Genomic DNA, 12817 nt, shown 5'->3' on the forward strand with positions numbered 1-12817 from the left:
ACCTGGCTCCTATTGACCTTGGCTATGGGCAGAGCACCCTGCTCTGGGCTTGAACCCTCTCAACTAGGACTGGAGGCCAGAAAGCCATAGAGCACCAGAAATGAGCAGGGGAGAAGCTGAGTGTGATGGTCTCCTCAAGCACTCAGGCCCTCTGCACAAAGGCAAGGAGAGAATCCCTCCAGCTGTCACATTCCAGAGCCTGCCCCTGCCTCAGTCACTGCAGCCTATGAGGCAGGGCTCTGTACAGCTGGCTTACCCCATACAGGCCTGTCCCTCATGGAGTGAAGCAGGGTCCCATGAAGGAGCAGCCACACTGCTGGGGTAATGTGTGTGCCCAAGATGGGAGCACTGAGCTCTGGGACAGCTGGGGTAGGCACCTCCCCTTGAAAGACTAGACTCTGACACCTGAAAGTTGCTGTGACTTAGTATTAACTTTTAAGCTTGTAGGAAGGCAGATTCTGCTGGGGAAGGGAGTTTGGGGGGTGGGGGATGTTCTGGCCATGGTGAGAAGTGCCCACTAGCTCTTCTGGTAGGGACTAGGGGACAGGGCAGCAAGGTGCAACTGAGAGTCTCTTTCCTCATTCTCCCTGCTGCTGCCACCCCAGTGCCATAGACTGGGAATGGGACCTTCTAGTACAGTGTTGGGATTTCTTGGGGGGGAGGAGGGTGTTCCCAACCAGGGTGCTGTAGCTCTGTGGGGTGCCATAGGGCACTCTTAAGAGGATCCTATAGTGCTAGTACAGTGAGATGAGCAAACGCCTACTCTGGATTCATCATGTGAACCAAGTGACTTCCAATAAGAATTTTTGTCCAAAATCCCCTCCTGCACTGTTGGGGTATATCCATTCTCTGCCACACATGAATAGTTCTACGACTTTTCTGTAGTCAAGAAAGTGAAACAAAGAACTGCCTATTATCCTCCTCCGCCTCCTGACTGAGAATCACTGGTCTGGTGTAGCCAGCCTGCTCCACCACTGCTTCTTTCTAGGTGGGTCTGTTCCAAAGGCCCAGAGTCCTTCCAGTCTGTGGTCCATGCCTCATCCTTGGTGTCTCAGAAGGGCTGAAGTTGTCTGTGGAGCAGCCTGCCCACCAGGAGGTCTTCTTACCCCACTTGGAACCAACTGGGGGTGATGTGCCTGTGTCCATGTCCCTGTATAATCCATTATCAGGTATCCAGGTTTTCTGTTTTCCCCTAGAAAAACAGGAGAAAAGGCAAATTTCTCTTTAACTAAAGAAAAACAATAGTTTCTCATTTTAACAGATAAATAGGTGGATTTTGCACTCTTTGCAAAGAGCTCTCTGCAGGCTGGCAGAGTTCCAGCCTGCAAGGGCCTGGGGCAAGCGGGAAGAGGGCAGTTGGGCAGGGGGTAATGTGTGCACATGCACAAGGCCACTAAGCAGCCTGGAGAGCAGCTCCTGCAGGTAAGTCTGGCAGGGGTGGGATTGAGGCCTCCATAGGGAGAGGAGTTGAGCAGGGGGTCAGTGCATGGGGCCTGGGGCTGGAATGCATGGCTGCAGTGCATGGGGCCTCAGGCAGCTTGAACTGGAAGGGAGCTGGTTCCTTGCCAGTGCATGCAGTCCCAGAGGGGCAGGAGGGTACATGCCACCACATCACCCCCCCCCCCCCCCCGACCTATGTACGGGGCAGATGCGGGCTGCCTACTGCAGGCTTGGACTCCCCAGGCTTCCCCAGCCCAATGGTGGGACCCAGGGTGACAGGACAGAGCAGGCCCAGATGGGGAAGCTTTTTCCTGCTGCAAGCCCTGTGGTCACCCAGCAGCAATGAGGGTGGCAGTGCAGAGTGAGGGGCACCATCAGGGTTCAGAGGGCTGTAGGCAGGGAGTGAGGGGCCAGGAAGAGTTCCCTGTGTGCTTCCCCTCCCTAGGCAATGCTGTCAGGCTCTTTAGTTCTGGGATTTCTCCCTAAGTATTGGGTATTGGTTGCAGCCCAGGCTGAGGACTATGGGGTGTGCCAATTGTGGTGGCCGACTGGCTGCCAGGCTCTGGCTGGGAGCCCAGAACGTCAGGCAGGTACTTATGACCGATGAAGTGGAATTAGGCACAGATGGGTATTGGTAACGAATGGATTGTTTACTTACACTGCTGATGGTTACAGTGCAGGACGAAACCTGACTTAGATTACAGTTGTAACAGGTACAGGATTCGTTAGGTCGGTCTGCAGAGGTGTACGGGCCAGCAGTCATTGGTTTACGTCTAAATCTGGGTCGGTGACAGGGAGTTCTTGTCGGGTGATCAGTCCTCCAAGCTGCCTCCGAGGTGTTCTCCGAGATGTATACGGAGCGCTCGCTCTCTCTCTCTCTCTCTCTCTCTCTCTCTCTCTCTCACGTGCTCGGAGTTCTCCAACTTGGGCAGAAACTGCTCTTAACTTTTATATGGCTAGCAAGCCAATCGCTAATTGCCATGTAGGAATAACTTAGAATCAACCAATAATAGTGTGCATATTTGCATATGAATGGCAGGAACTTTTTCTAAACTGTAATTTTCCACTACTGTAGCATTTGGTTACTGGGTTCAGGCATAGCAGAATTTTCCACCGTGACCTAGTTACTGCCACCAGAATGATTGACAGCAAAACTGTGCCATATGTATCAAACCAATGGAATTCTTCTCTGTGCTATAGGCATCTAATTAATGGGTTTTGACACCAATGCTCCTGCAGGGAATAAACTTGGAGGTTCCTGACTGGAGGGCCTTGCCCCTCTGCTCAAGGTCATAGTCCTAAAAAATGAGGGTTGGAAGGAGCCTCAGGAGATCATCTAGTCCAAACCCCTGTGCCAAGCAGGACCATTCCCAACTATGTTACCGCAGTCAAGACTGTCTACCTGGATCTTAAAACACTAAGGATGGAAGCTTCCACAACCTGTCTGAGTAACCTGTTCCAACTACCCTCCACAAAAGACCTAGCCTAAACTTCCCTTGCTGCAATTGGAGACCTGTGCTCCATGTTCTGTCATCTGCCACCACTGAGACTGGTCTAGCTCCATCCTCTTTGAAACCACCTTCAGATAGTTGAAGGCTGCTATTAAATCTCCAACTTAAATGTCCCCTGCTGCAGTGTGAGGCTTTTGTCCTGTCCCCTACAGCCACAGAGAAGCCCATGTCTCTTCTCTATAACTGCCCTTACTATCCAACTGCTAATCTGGTTATTTTGAAGGCTATTATCAATTTCCCTCCTTGGTCTCCTTCTCCAGGCTCTTTCTGTCTGTCCTTGTAGATCTTGCCTCTCATCGCTTTCATTGCTCTGCATTGGACTGTAATCTGTTCTCACCCTTCTTAAAATGTGGGACCTCACCAGTGCTGACTAGAGTAGACTTGATTTTTTTTTTTTCCAATCTTCCCCCCCCACCCCCATTTGTAGACCCTTCAAAATTTTTGTAGGTGTGTACCCCTTTGAATTGTAAATGTGGGTATTCACATACTTCTGATTGACCATAGTTAGCTTTTTTTGCAGACCACTTTTAGACATGGTCTGTTGTACCCTCCCCCCCCCCCCCTTTGCGAACTCCACAGAATCACTTTCCTTGGTTTGCAAGTAACATTCTTGTTAACACCACCTAGGATGCTGTTGGCTTTTTAGCAACAGGAGTGTGTTTCTGCTTTGTATTCGGCTTCTGATGCACTTCTAACCCCCAAGTCTTCCTCCTGCCAAAGGATCTCTGCGCAGCTGAAGATGGCTCTGGACAGTCCCGGCTTTGAGTCACAAGCCCAGATGTCCACACATAAGGAATGGGGCATTTCTGCCCTTCTACTCAGTTGCCTGCAAGACCAGCTTCTAGTTACAGGGTTAGCTTGCCTGTCTTCAGCACGTAGGTCAGTCTCCCAGAGAACTAAGAATGGCTTTTCAAGTAGCTGTTATTGACAGGCAATCCATACTCGGAGGCAGGTGTTTGCAGGGGCGCCTTAAGTTCTGGTGCTATCGTGTGGCCACTTCACTGCCTGCCTTGCACTAATTCTGCCTCCCAGTAAAACCATCATGTTGCAGCCTGGAGAAAGACAAGTGCACTTGAGCCTGTGGTCTCTCTTCTCTTCCAGCTGCAGGAGCTGAGGCAACAGATGGTATTCCTCCACCTTGTGAGCCTTGCTGTTCAGGCTCTAGGATGGGGTCAGCAACCCCTGGCACATGTGCCAGGCATGATATGTGAGGCCATTTTTCCTTGGCATGCATTGGGGCGGGGCTGGGCTGGGGAGGCAGCACCTGTTTGCTACTGATAGCCACGGAGCCTGAGCTGGGGGGCAAGGGGCACAAGCGGGGCATCCTGCCACATAGCCCTTGCCCTTGTTTTGTTTTTCTGGCATGCCAGCACTCCGGCACCTTCCAAAGTAGGCATTGTGTGGGGGGAGGTTTTGGCACTCTGGCCAAAAAATGTTGCCTACCCCTGCTCTGGGGCCATGTCTTTACTAGTGCTTTGATGCACTCGTGAGTGCTCTTAGACCTGAGCTCTCCTGCTCTCCCTGTCCTGATGGTGTATTAGCCTGTGCCCAAATCCTGAGGGCAAGTCCTGCCTTGGATAAATATTCTTCTGGCTGCAGCATGGGTCTGTCTGCCAAAATCTGGGGGAAGGGGCCACAGGGTACTTGTAGGTCTCCAGGTGGCTGGAGATAGGGAAGAGCAGAGCAAACAACACCAGGGTTGTCCCTTCCCCATGCCCTGACCTGTGGAGATAAATGGACAAAAGATGCTGCATGGCACATGAGGTGAGTGCTATGCCACTCAGCCCAGCCCCAGCCTCATACCAGCTTGGCCTCAAAAGCAAAGGTCAGTTGAGTGCCCCTCTGTACCTTCCCACTCTCAGTTCCTTCCTAACTCTCTTCGGTCTCCCACACCCCTGCACCAGTAGGGCGCTTTATTGTGGTACTGTATTGGGCCAGGCTGTACAACCCCCAGCTGGGAGCTGTGCTATATGCATGCAGAATGCTTCTGCCAGCTGTGATTGGTCCTGGGGATGGACAACTAACAAGCACCTAAGACTTGTATGTGCTGGCTTAAGCCAGCACATACCCTGCACAGGAAGGAAGGGACGGACGGACCCCCCCTGCAAATATGGCTATAAGGGAAGAGGAAGATAGGCACTTGTGTCTTTATGCTGAGAAATGCAGGCCTTTTTATAGTTCAGGCACACTTAGCTCTGCCTGGGCATCTGGCTCAGAGGCATGTGGCCTGATCTGGCCATCTGCCTCCCAGCTCAGATATGCCATCAGCCAGGCTGAAATGCGTGCTTCCCTTCCTGGCAGCTGACTACTTGGGGATACTCATGGGCCATACCCCACTCCCACCTCCACCTCTTTTTCTGAAGCTCTCATGGCCCAGCCTGCAGCGATACCTGTTACAGTGTGAGGCATCAGGCTGTGCCCACCCTGAGCCCATCTAGTCAGCAGATGGGATGAGGTGGGGGTGGGCTGTAGCAAGGTCCAGTGTTGCATCCACTGCAAGGAAGGGGAGACATCTTAGTCAGAGAGTACAAATGCACACAATGCTCAGACCAATTTAAAGCAGATGTGTACAAATATACAACAGTGGTTCTCAACCTCTCTCTTTTTTTGGCAGACCACCTGAAAATTGCTGAGGGTCTCGGTGGACCACTTTAAACCTTTTTTGTTCTACAAATCAAAGCACACAACCCACATCTTACTATTGGTAGTCTTACCTTTCTAATGTATTGGCTGTGCCTGTCTTTTTGAGCAAAGTTCTGGGAAGTTGGGTGTAATGTTTGTCAGCTTTAGCCTTGGATCACGTTTCTGCGGACCATACTTTTGAGAACCTCTAGTATAGAACATCTGGGCCTATTAAAGCCGTCTGGAAAAGCTCAAAAGTGTCCCTGGAAAATCCAGTGCTGTTGTGCCCTATTTCAGTGTTATGCATACTCACCAGTGTGGTGAGTGTTGTTTTGTTTTTAATACATGTGTTTGGGGGGGAGGGGGGACCTTTTCTAACTGAAGTGCCCAGAGTGTCACATGCATTAGTGCCCTTGTGCTGAAAAATAGCAGCAGGGATGCTTTACCAAAGCTTGTTCAATAAGCTTTAGTTAAATGCCCCTCCCACCACCACTTTTCAGCATGGGGATGCTGATGCACATGACACTGGAGTCTGCTGGAGAGCAGTAATTGCCATGCTCCAGCAGACTCAATTAATCGTGTCTGCTCCAACGCGCTGTAATTACAGCACATTGGAGCAGCCTCCTTGCAAGTATATAGGAGCTGCAAATGTTCCATGACCTGGATTTGGTCAGGGGGTTGCTCAGAGGCCAGATGCTCTAGGGGTTAGCTTCTTGGCACTGTGGGAAGAGGAGGTCAGGATCTGAGCCCTCCCAGCATTGGGTGAGGCAGGTATAGCAGAAACGGAAGCTACAGCAGATAGACATGGGGGACTAGAAGTAGTCCAGGCAGATGGGACAGGTCACCTCTTCCTTCAGACTGCAGGCGAGAGGCCACAGCTGCTTCTCCAGGTAGAAAGAGGGGTAGCCAGTGGGATCTGAGAGATCTGCTAGGTAGACTGGGTACCCTGCTTTGAGGGGAGCGTTGCCTGCTGGGGCTGGAGGAAGACATGGCAAGGCTGACATGGGGTCCATTAGTCAGGGGGGAGAAAGGTACAAGGACAGCATCCACTATGTTATCCCGGGGTGTGGTCCACGCAAGCAAATGATGCACCCTGTTTTTGGGTAGGCCCAAAAAGGATAAAAGATCTTACCCATACTCCAAGGTAAGTCCCTGGGGGTGGGCTCTCCAAGTCTGGTGCTGTATCCTGGGGCCTGATCTGGAGTACCAGACTGGGGATGTGGCCTGACCCCATGTGCTGGGTTGATTCAGTGTGCAGGGCCATGTCGGCCAGCCAGGAGTAGGGAAGTCCTCCAGTGGGTTCTGAGATTTGGCAGTGGGGATCCATCTCTTTTTGCATATAATGTGCACCCAGATTCCCTCCAACTGCTTTTGGGGGGGGAAATATATTTGTTTTATGTGAGGAAAATATGGTATTTCCCTGCACCAATACCCTAATCCTAAATCTAGGGTCAAGTAACCCCAGATTTTTACCTAGTCTTTTAGTACTCCTGGCCTCTGCCCCTGCTCCTCCCTGCCTTGTCGGGAGGGGGGGGGGGGGGGGTGGGGAGAGACCAGCCAGAATTGCCTGGATTACACTTGCTCACTCCCAGTACATGGCTCTGCCAGCTGTGCCATCCCCAGGGTGGGGCCCCGTTCCATGCCATGGGCTGCAGATTGGCTCCCCCATGGAACTGCACCCACACCCTTCTGTCCTAGCTGTTGCACCTGAGTGAGGCAGGACCTGGGGCTGAGGTGGAAGAAGGTGAGCCCAGATCTGGTGCAGCAGCCTGCGCTGCTTGCCAGGTGCTTCCCTGCATGGGACAGTGTCTCCCCTCACCCCACAGCTACCATCCTCCCCTGAGTTACAGGCTTGTTACAACTGACTGAGCTGGTCTGTGGAGACCCCTCCCCAGACCCCCGGAGTCCTGTGCAGCCCTTAAAACATGCTGGGAGCTCTTCCCCCAGCTCTGACTCATGCTTGCATACTAGAGCTACAGGAAAAGGTTGCTGGAAGGACTGATTTCCTCCCCCTCGGCCCTGCTCCCTTTGAAGGACCTTACCCAGCCAGTGTATGGGGAAGGTGGTGTGGAGAATCGGGCCTCAGTAGGGCCCAGTTTGCCATCAGCAGTACTACAGTAAGGGAGAGGCGGGCAGGTTGACTGCCCTAGGCACTAAAACAAAAGGGCACTAACAGGTGCTGCCCAACTGGAGCACGGGACAGAGCTGTGAGCAGCTCAGTGGGTGGGGTAGTTCCCACTGCTGCATATGCCCCCCTAGATCTGTGTGCAGGGCAAGGGTGGGCTGCTACTGCAGGCTTGTTCTGGGCACCAAACTTCCTTGCTACAGCACCAGCCATCAGGCCTCCCAAGGGCGATGCACTGGTGGGTAAAATCCTTGCAGTAGGTCCAGCTAGAGACCTACTAGTTCCCGGAAGAGTTGCAGTCCCTGGGCTTGTTACCAAGTAGTTCAGACTTTAAAAGGCTGGGGTTGTCACTTCACCCTGAGGAAGGATGGTGACCCCTGGCAGGGTGAGGAGCAACAGTGGCAGCTATCCCCAGTGTGGCTATTTGTTTGAGCAGGAGCTTGAGCTGAGGGGATACAAATGCACATGAAACCCCCTAAATTTGAACCTAGCTTTTGTTGGGACACAAGGGTGACTTAAGCAGGGTGCTGTAGAAGAACTGCCTATGTTCTTACAGCAGAAGAATTGCTCTTATTTTTCCACTTGTTTAACAAGTGGAAAGCAAAGAGCTGGGATTTTTCTGAAGGGAGTCTGAGGAATGGAAATGGAGTCTGACAAGGTCAGGAGCCACAGAGCTAGTCAATCATGCCTTCTGCATAGGCTGTGGATGCGGTCAGTGACTGACAGACCACATTGACCAGTGAAGGCTACAGACCTAACAAAAGCCTGAGTTATGAATGACATGAGCTTTAGTTAGTGTACAATCAATAATTAAACAGCTTGCATTCAAGTCACAAGCACACGCTGGAAAAGCAGAATATGGATCTGTTTATCAAGCCACTAATAGTAGACAAGGCCAGGAAAGAGTAACTGCTTTATGGAAGAATGTGTAGCAGCACCTCAAGGCAGCAAATGATGTTTTGCCTTCTGACAACTGAGTTCTGCGTTATCAACTATAATCCTACTGCAGTAATAACATGTCTTTGTTACCAGTTGTCAGCCTTGGCCACTTTCAATAGACTCATGCTAAGTTGCAGAAGTGGGCTAGAGCAGGCCACACATTCTGTAGATGTTAAAACTTTGCAGATGTTAAAACTGGCCTAGTTGGCGAAATAAACAAACTGAAGTGTGACAAGTTGTATTCCCAGATAGGACGACTTCTCTCTCTCTCACACTCGTTCCCACAGTTCCACCTTTTGCATGAGCACAGACCCCAGCTAATTGGCATCTTCCAAGTCCATGGAAAAACTGATTTGTTCCAGTTCCCAAAGTTTCAGTGAAATGAAAGAAATTTAAATAAAGCCAATGAGAATATGTATTTAAATAAGCCATAGAGGGGCTTCCAGGGAAGACTTCTGCAAAGTGAAGATAACCTGCATGCCAGCTTCCTCTTCCCCTGCGGTGTAAGTACTAGGAGGTTGGGTTACAGACCTGTCTCTTACTCCCACGCGAGCAAGATAAAAAGCAATTCGGGAACGGAGGATTGCTGGGAAATGTGATTGCATCTGGATTTGGTGTACTAAAGGGTTAATCGTCAAGGAATTTGCAACTCTCCCTTAATTTGTGTCTAAACTTGCAAGAGTCTGGCTGGTCCTGCCTCTGGCACTAGGTTGCTGGTGACCCCTGCGCCCGGCTGGCCAGGGCTGGTCTCAGCGCTGCGCCCCTCCCGCCGCGCGACAGCCACGGACCCGCGGCGGGCTGGGGCGGGCTGCGGGGGGCTGGGGCGGGCTGGAGCGCGCTGCGGGGGGCTGGGGCGCGCTGCGGGGGGCTGGGGCGCGCTGCGGGGGGCTGGAGCGCGCTGCGGGGGGCTGGAGCGGGCTGGAGCGCGCTGCTGGGGGCTGGGGCGGGCTGCGGGGGGCTGGGGCGGGCTGGAGCGCGCTGCGGGGGGCTGGAGCGCGCTGCGGGGGGCTGGAGCGGGCTGGAGCGCGCTGCTGGGGGCTGGGGCGGGCTGCGGCGCGCTGCCGGGGTGCATTTTCCCAAGCGGCTTTCCTGAATTTAAAATAACTGCACCCCCCAAAACGCCCCCTCTCCCCCCACCTTGCCCAGGAAGGACTGTCAACACAGTCTGGTTTTGAAGACTTCGAAGACAGGGGCGCAGCCCTCGGGGTGGGCTGTAGCGGCCCGTTGGCAGCAGCGGGGCGGCCGCTTCCCGCGGCTGAAGAGAAGGTGACACAAGGGCCGGCCCGCGGCTGCAACCGGGAACTTCATTTCCCTGTAACCCTGGCAAGGCCCCAGCCCCGCTATTGGCCAGCGGCTGCCGGCACCGCCCTCTGCCCTGCCTGGCGGCCTGCCTTGTGTGCCAGGCCCGCGGCGGGGAGGACAGGCGCTGGCGCCGCTCTCCCTGCGCCGGGGGTTGGGCGGGAGTCTGCCGGCTGCACCGGTGAGTCCTGCTCCTTGCCCTGCTGCTGTGGACCAGGCTGAATGCTCCCCAGCCCGACCCGCGCCTCCTCCCTGCTTTCTGGTGCGGGCCGAGCCCTGCCCCTGCCTGCCCGCTGGCTCTTCCTCCCTCTGTCCCAGGGCCAAAGGGAAGTAGCAGGACACGGAGCAGGGAGGAGGGGGCCCTGCCTCCCTTGCTTCTCCGAGAGGGAAGATGCGGCCCCGCAAAGGCAAGAACACAGCTCGGAGATGGGAGCAGCCCTGCAGGGTCTGTGCGAGCAGGCCGGGAAATGGGCAGAGAGCCCATGTCACAAAAAAACCAGGAAATGGAGCATAGACAGCAGGGGAGAGCAGGGCCTGCATGTAGAAAGTGAAAGCGTGTGAGCTTTGGCCCACGTTTGGCCTGCTGGAGGTGGGGCATGGTGGGGCCTCTTCCCCGCTGCACACTGAGCTCTGCACAGCCGGTCTCAGCCCGTCTCACCCGCAGAGGTGGTGACGGAGGAGGGTTTGTATGGCACGGACGGGCTGGGGGAAAGGGAAGGATGCGGGTGAGGTGCTGCAGAGCTTCCCCTGTCTGCACATTGTGGCAGTCCCGGGGTCCCTCCAGGACCTGGGCTGCTGCTGAGCCTTACGCTCCTTGTTGTGCTTGCAGATGTCTTGGCCTGCGCTGCTGAGAGCGAAGGGGAAAGGGGAGAAGCCAGGAGGAAGCGGTGTGTGGCTGTGCTGGGTGGCTTTGAGGGAGAGACAGTCTGTATTGGTTCGTATGCCTGCTCCCTGTGCCGGGCCTTAAGAGGATCTAGATCCTGATCTGGGGCTGAAGGCATGAAGTGAGAGGTGGCTGCTCTGTCCCTGGGGGAAGCAGACAGCTTAGGAGATGAAGGAGCAGAGGAGGCTGTGGGGGCAGCATGTATGGGGAAGACACAGCCAGGGAAGGGATGAAGCTGCATCCCAGGCTGGGGTTAGACTTTGGCTGTGCCAGTGCTCCTGCTGGGCTGCAGGCCCTGACGTTCCTGGCTAGAGGGTCTTACCTCCTGCTCAGGGTAAGAAAATAATTTCACCCCCGGGTCAAATCAGTACTGACTGGGGGGCTTGTTTTCCTGTGTAGCAGGGGGCATGGCCCCTGCCTTGGATCTCTCAAGTGCATTTTAACACCCCTTGCAGGTGGGACACTGGCAGCCCTCATCCCCCTGCTTTACGTGGAAAGGCTTAAATGTTTCTGCTCCTCTGGGGCCATATGCCTTACTTCACAACCAGTTTAGTGATGAAAGAGAATTAAAGCAGCTGGGATACGTTTCTGGAGGTGACACAGAAAGGGAAATTCTGGCTGCCCATTCAGAGGGTGTGATGTGTGGTCACACTTGCTGTCCCCAGGTTGCAGAGTGGAGTGGAGGCTGTTTCATTTTTTCCAGCCTTCTGGGTTTTGCTGGCTGCCACATGGGGCTGGGGAGGATTTTTTTTCTTCTGTTGGTATGGTTGTCAGGTTTTGGTGGTTTTATTTTTGGCTTTCCCCAGCAATGCTGGGTGTTAGCTGCAGCTGGGAGTTAAGACTCAGCTGTGCCAGTGCTCCTGCTGGGACTAAAACTTGGAGGTTCTTTGTTGGAGGGTCTTGTCGCTCTGCTCAAGAGCAGACCGATGGCACAAAGGAATTTTACCCCATGCTTAGATTGGTGCAGATGCCTTGAGCAGGGGTTTGGACTAGATGTGACCTCCAGAGGGCCCTGCCAGCCTCTGATTCTTTGTTAGGGCACCACACACTTGCCAGTTAGTGTACTTCTTGAACCTGCTACCATATTTATTGCAGCTAGCCCACCCCTGAATATAGCATGCCTGCTATTTTTGAAAAGATGATCTTGCCTCAGCTAAGTAAGGACCAAGTTAGAGGGCTTCTGGAGGGGCTGGACATGTTCAAATCAGCAGGTCCAGATGCTCTCCACCCCAGGGTGTTGAGGGAGCTAGCAGGGGTTATTGCAGGGCCCTGGGCACGGCTTTATGAGCGCTCGTGGTGCTCGGGCCAGGTGCCAGATGATTGGAAGATAGCCAATGTGGTCCCCATCTTTAAGGAAGGGAGGAGGGAGGACCTGGGCAACTATAGGCCCGTCAGTCTTACCTCAATCCTGGGGAAACTCTTTGACAAGATCATCAAGGAGCACATCTGTGATGGGCCGGCATCGGGGATAATGCTGAAGAGCAACCAGCATGGTTTCATTAGGGGCAGGTCATGTCAGACCAACCTGATTGCCTTTTACGATCAGGTCACAAAAGCATTGGATGCAGGTGTCGCCATGGATGTAGTCTTTCTGGACTTCAGCAAGGCCTTTGACACTGTCTCCCACCCCATCCTCATTAAAAAACTAGGCGACTGTGGCATTGATACCTACACAGCCAGATGGATTGCAAATTGGCTGAAGGATCATACTCAGAGGGTGGTTGGTGGTGGACGGGTAATATTCGACATGGGGGGAAGTGGGCAGCGGAGTCCCCCAGGGCTCGGTCCTTGGGTCCGCGCTGTTCAATTTCTTTATCAGCGATTTGGGCAACGAGGTGAAAAGCAACCTGTTCAAATTTGCTGATGATACCAAAATTTGGGGTGAGGTGGGCACTCTAGTAGGGAGGGAAAGACTGCAGCAAGACCTGGATAGGTTGCGGGGGTGGGCTAACAAAAACAGGATGCGTTTCAATACTGACAAGTGCAGGGTGCTGCACT

The 12817-nt window shown here is 53.6% G+C and overlaps 1 protein-coding gene and 1 long non-coding RNA gene across 3 annotated transcripts in view; one reads left to right on the forward strand and one right to left on the reverse strand.

Annotated features, from left to right (window-relative positions):
- Positions 1-411: 411 nt before the first annotated feature.
- Positions 412-2333, reverse strand: LOC109282182 (uncharacterized). The gene is made up of 2 exons (XR_002089107.2): positions 2099-2333; positions 412-1192 (listed from the first exon to the last, which is right to left on the reverse strand). It is a non-coding gene; the product is annotated as an uncharacterized LOC109282182 (long non-coding RNA).
- A 7676-nt stretch (positions 2334-10009) lies between these two features.
- The window catches only part of LOC102566498 (NACHT, LRR and PYD domains-containing protein 12), a 28895-nt gene continuing 26087 nt past the window's right edge, over positions 10010-12817 (forward strand). The window contains exon 1 of one of the 2 annotated variants that reach the window (XM_014604552.3): positions 10010-10117. The gene's annotated coding sequence lies outside the window, so the exon portion shown is untranslated. Of the gene's footprint in view, positions 10118-10463; positions 10619-12817 lie in introns of those variants that run through there. The other variant, XM_059732490.1, reaches the window with a different exon arrangement.

The sequence above is a fragment of the Alligator mississippiensis genome, chromosome 8 (genome assembly GCF_030867095.1).
Source record: "Alligator mississippiensis isolate rAllMis1 chromosome 8, rAllMis1, whole genome shotgun sequence".
Classification (NCBI taxonomy): domain Eukaryota; kingdom Metazoa; phylum Chordata; order Crocodylia; family Alligatoridae; genus Alligator; species Alligator mississippiensis.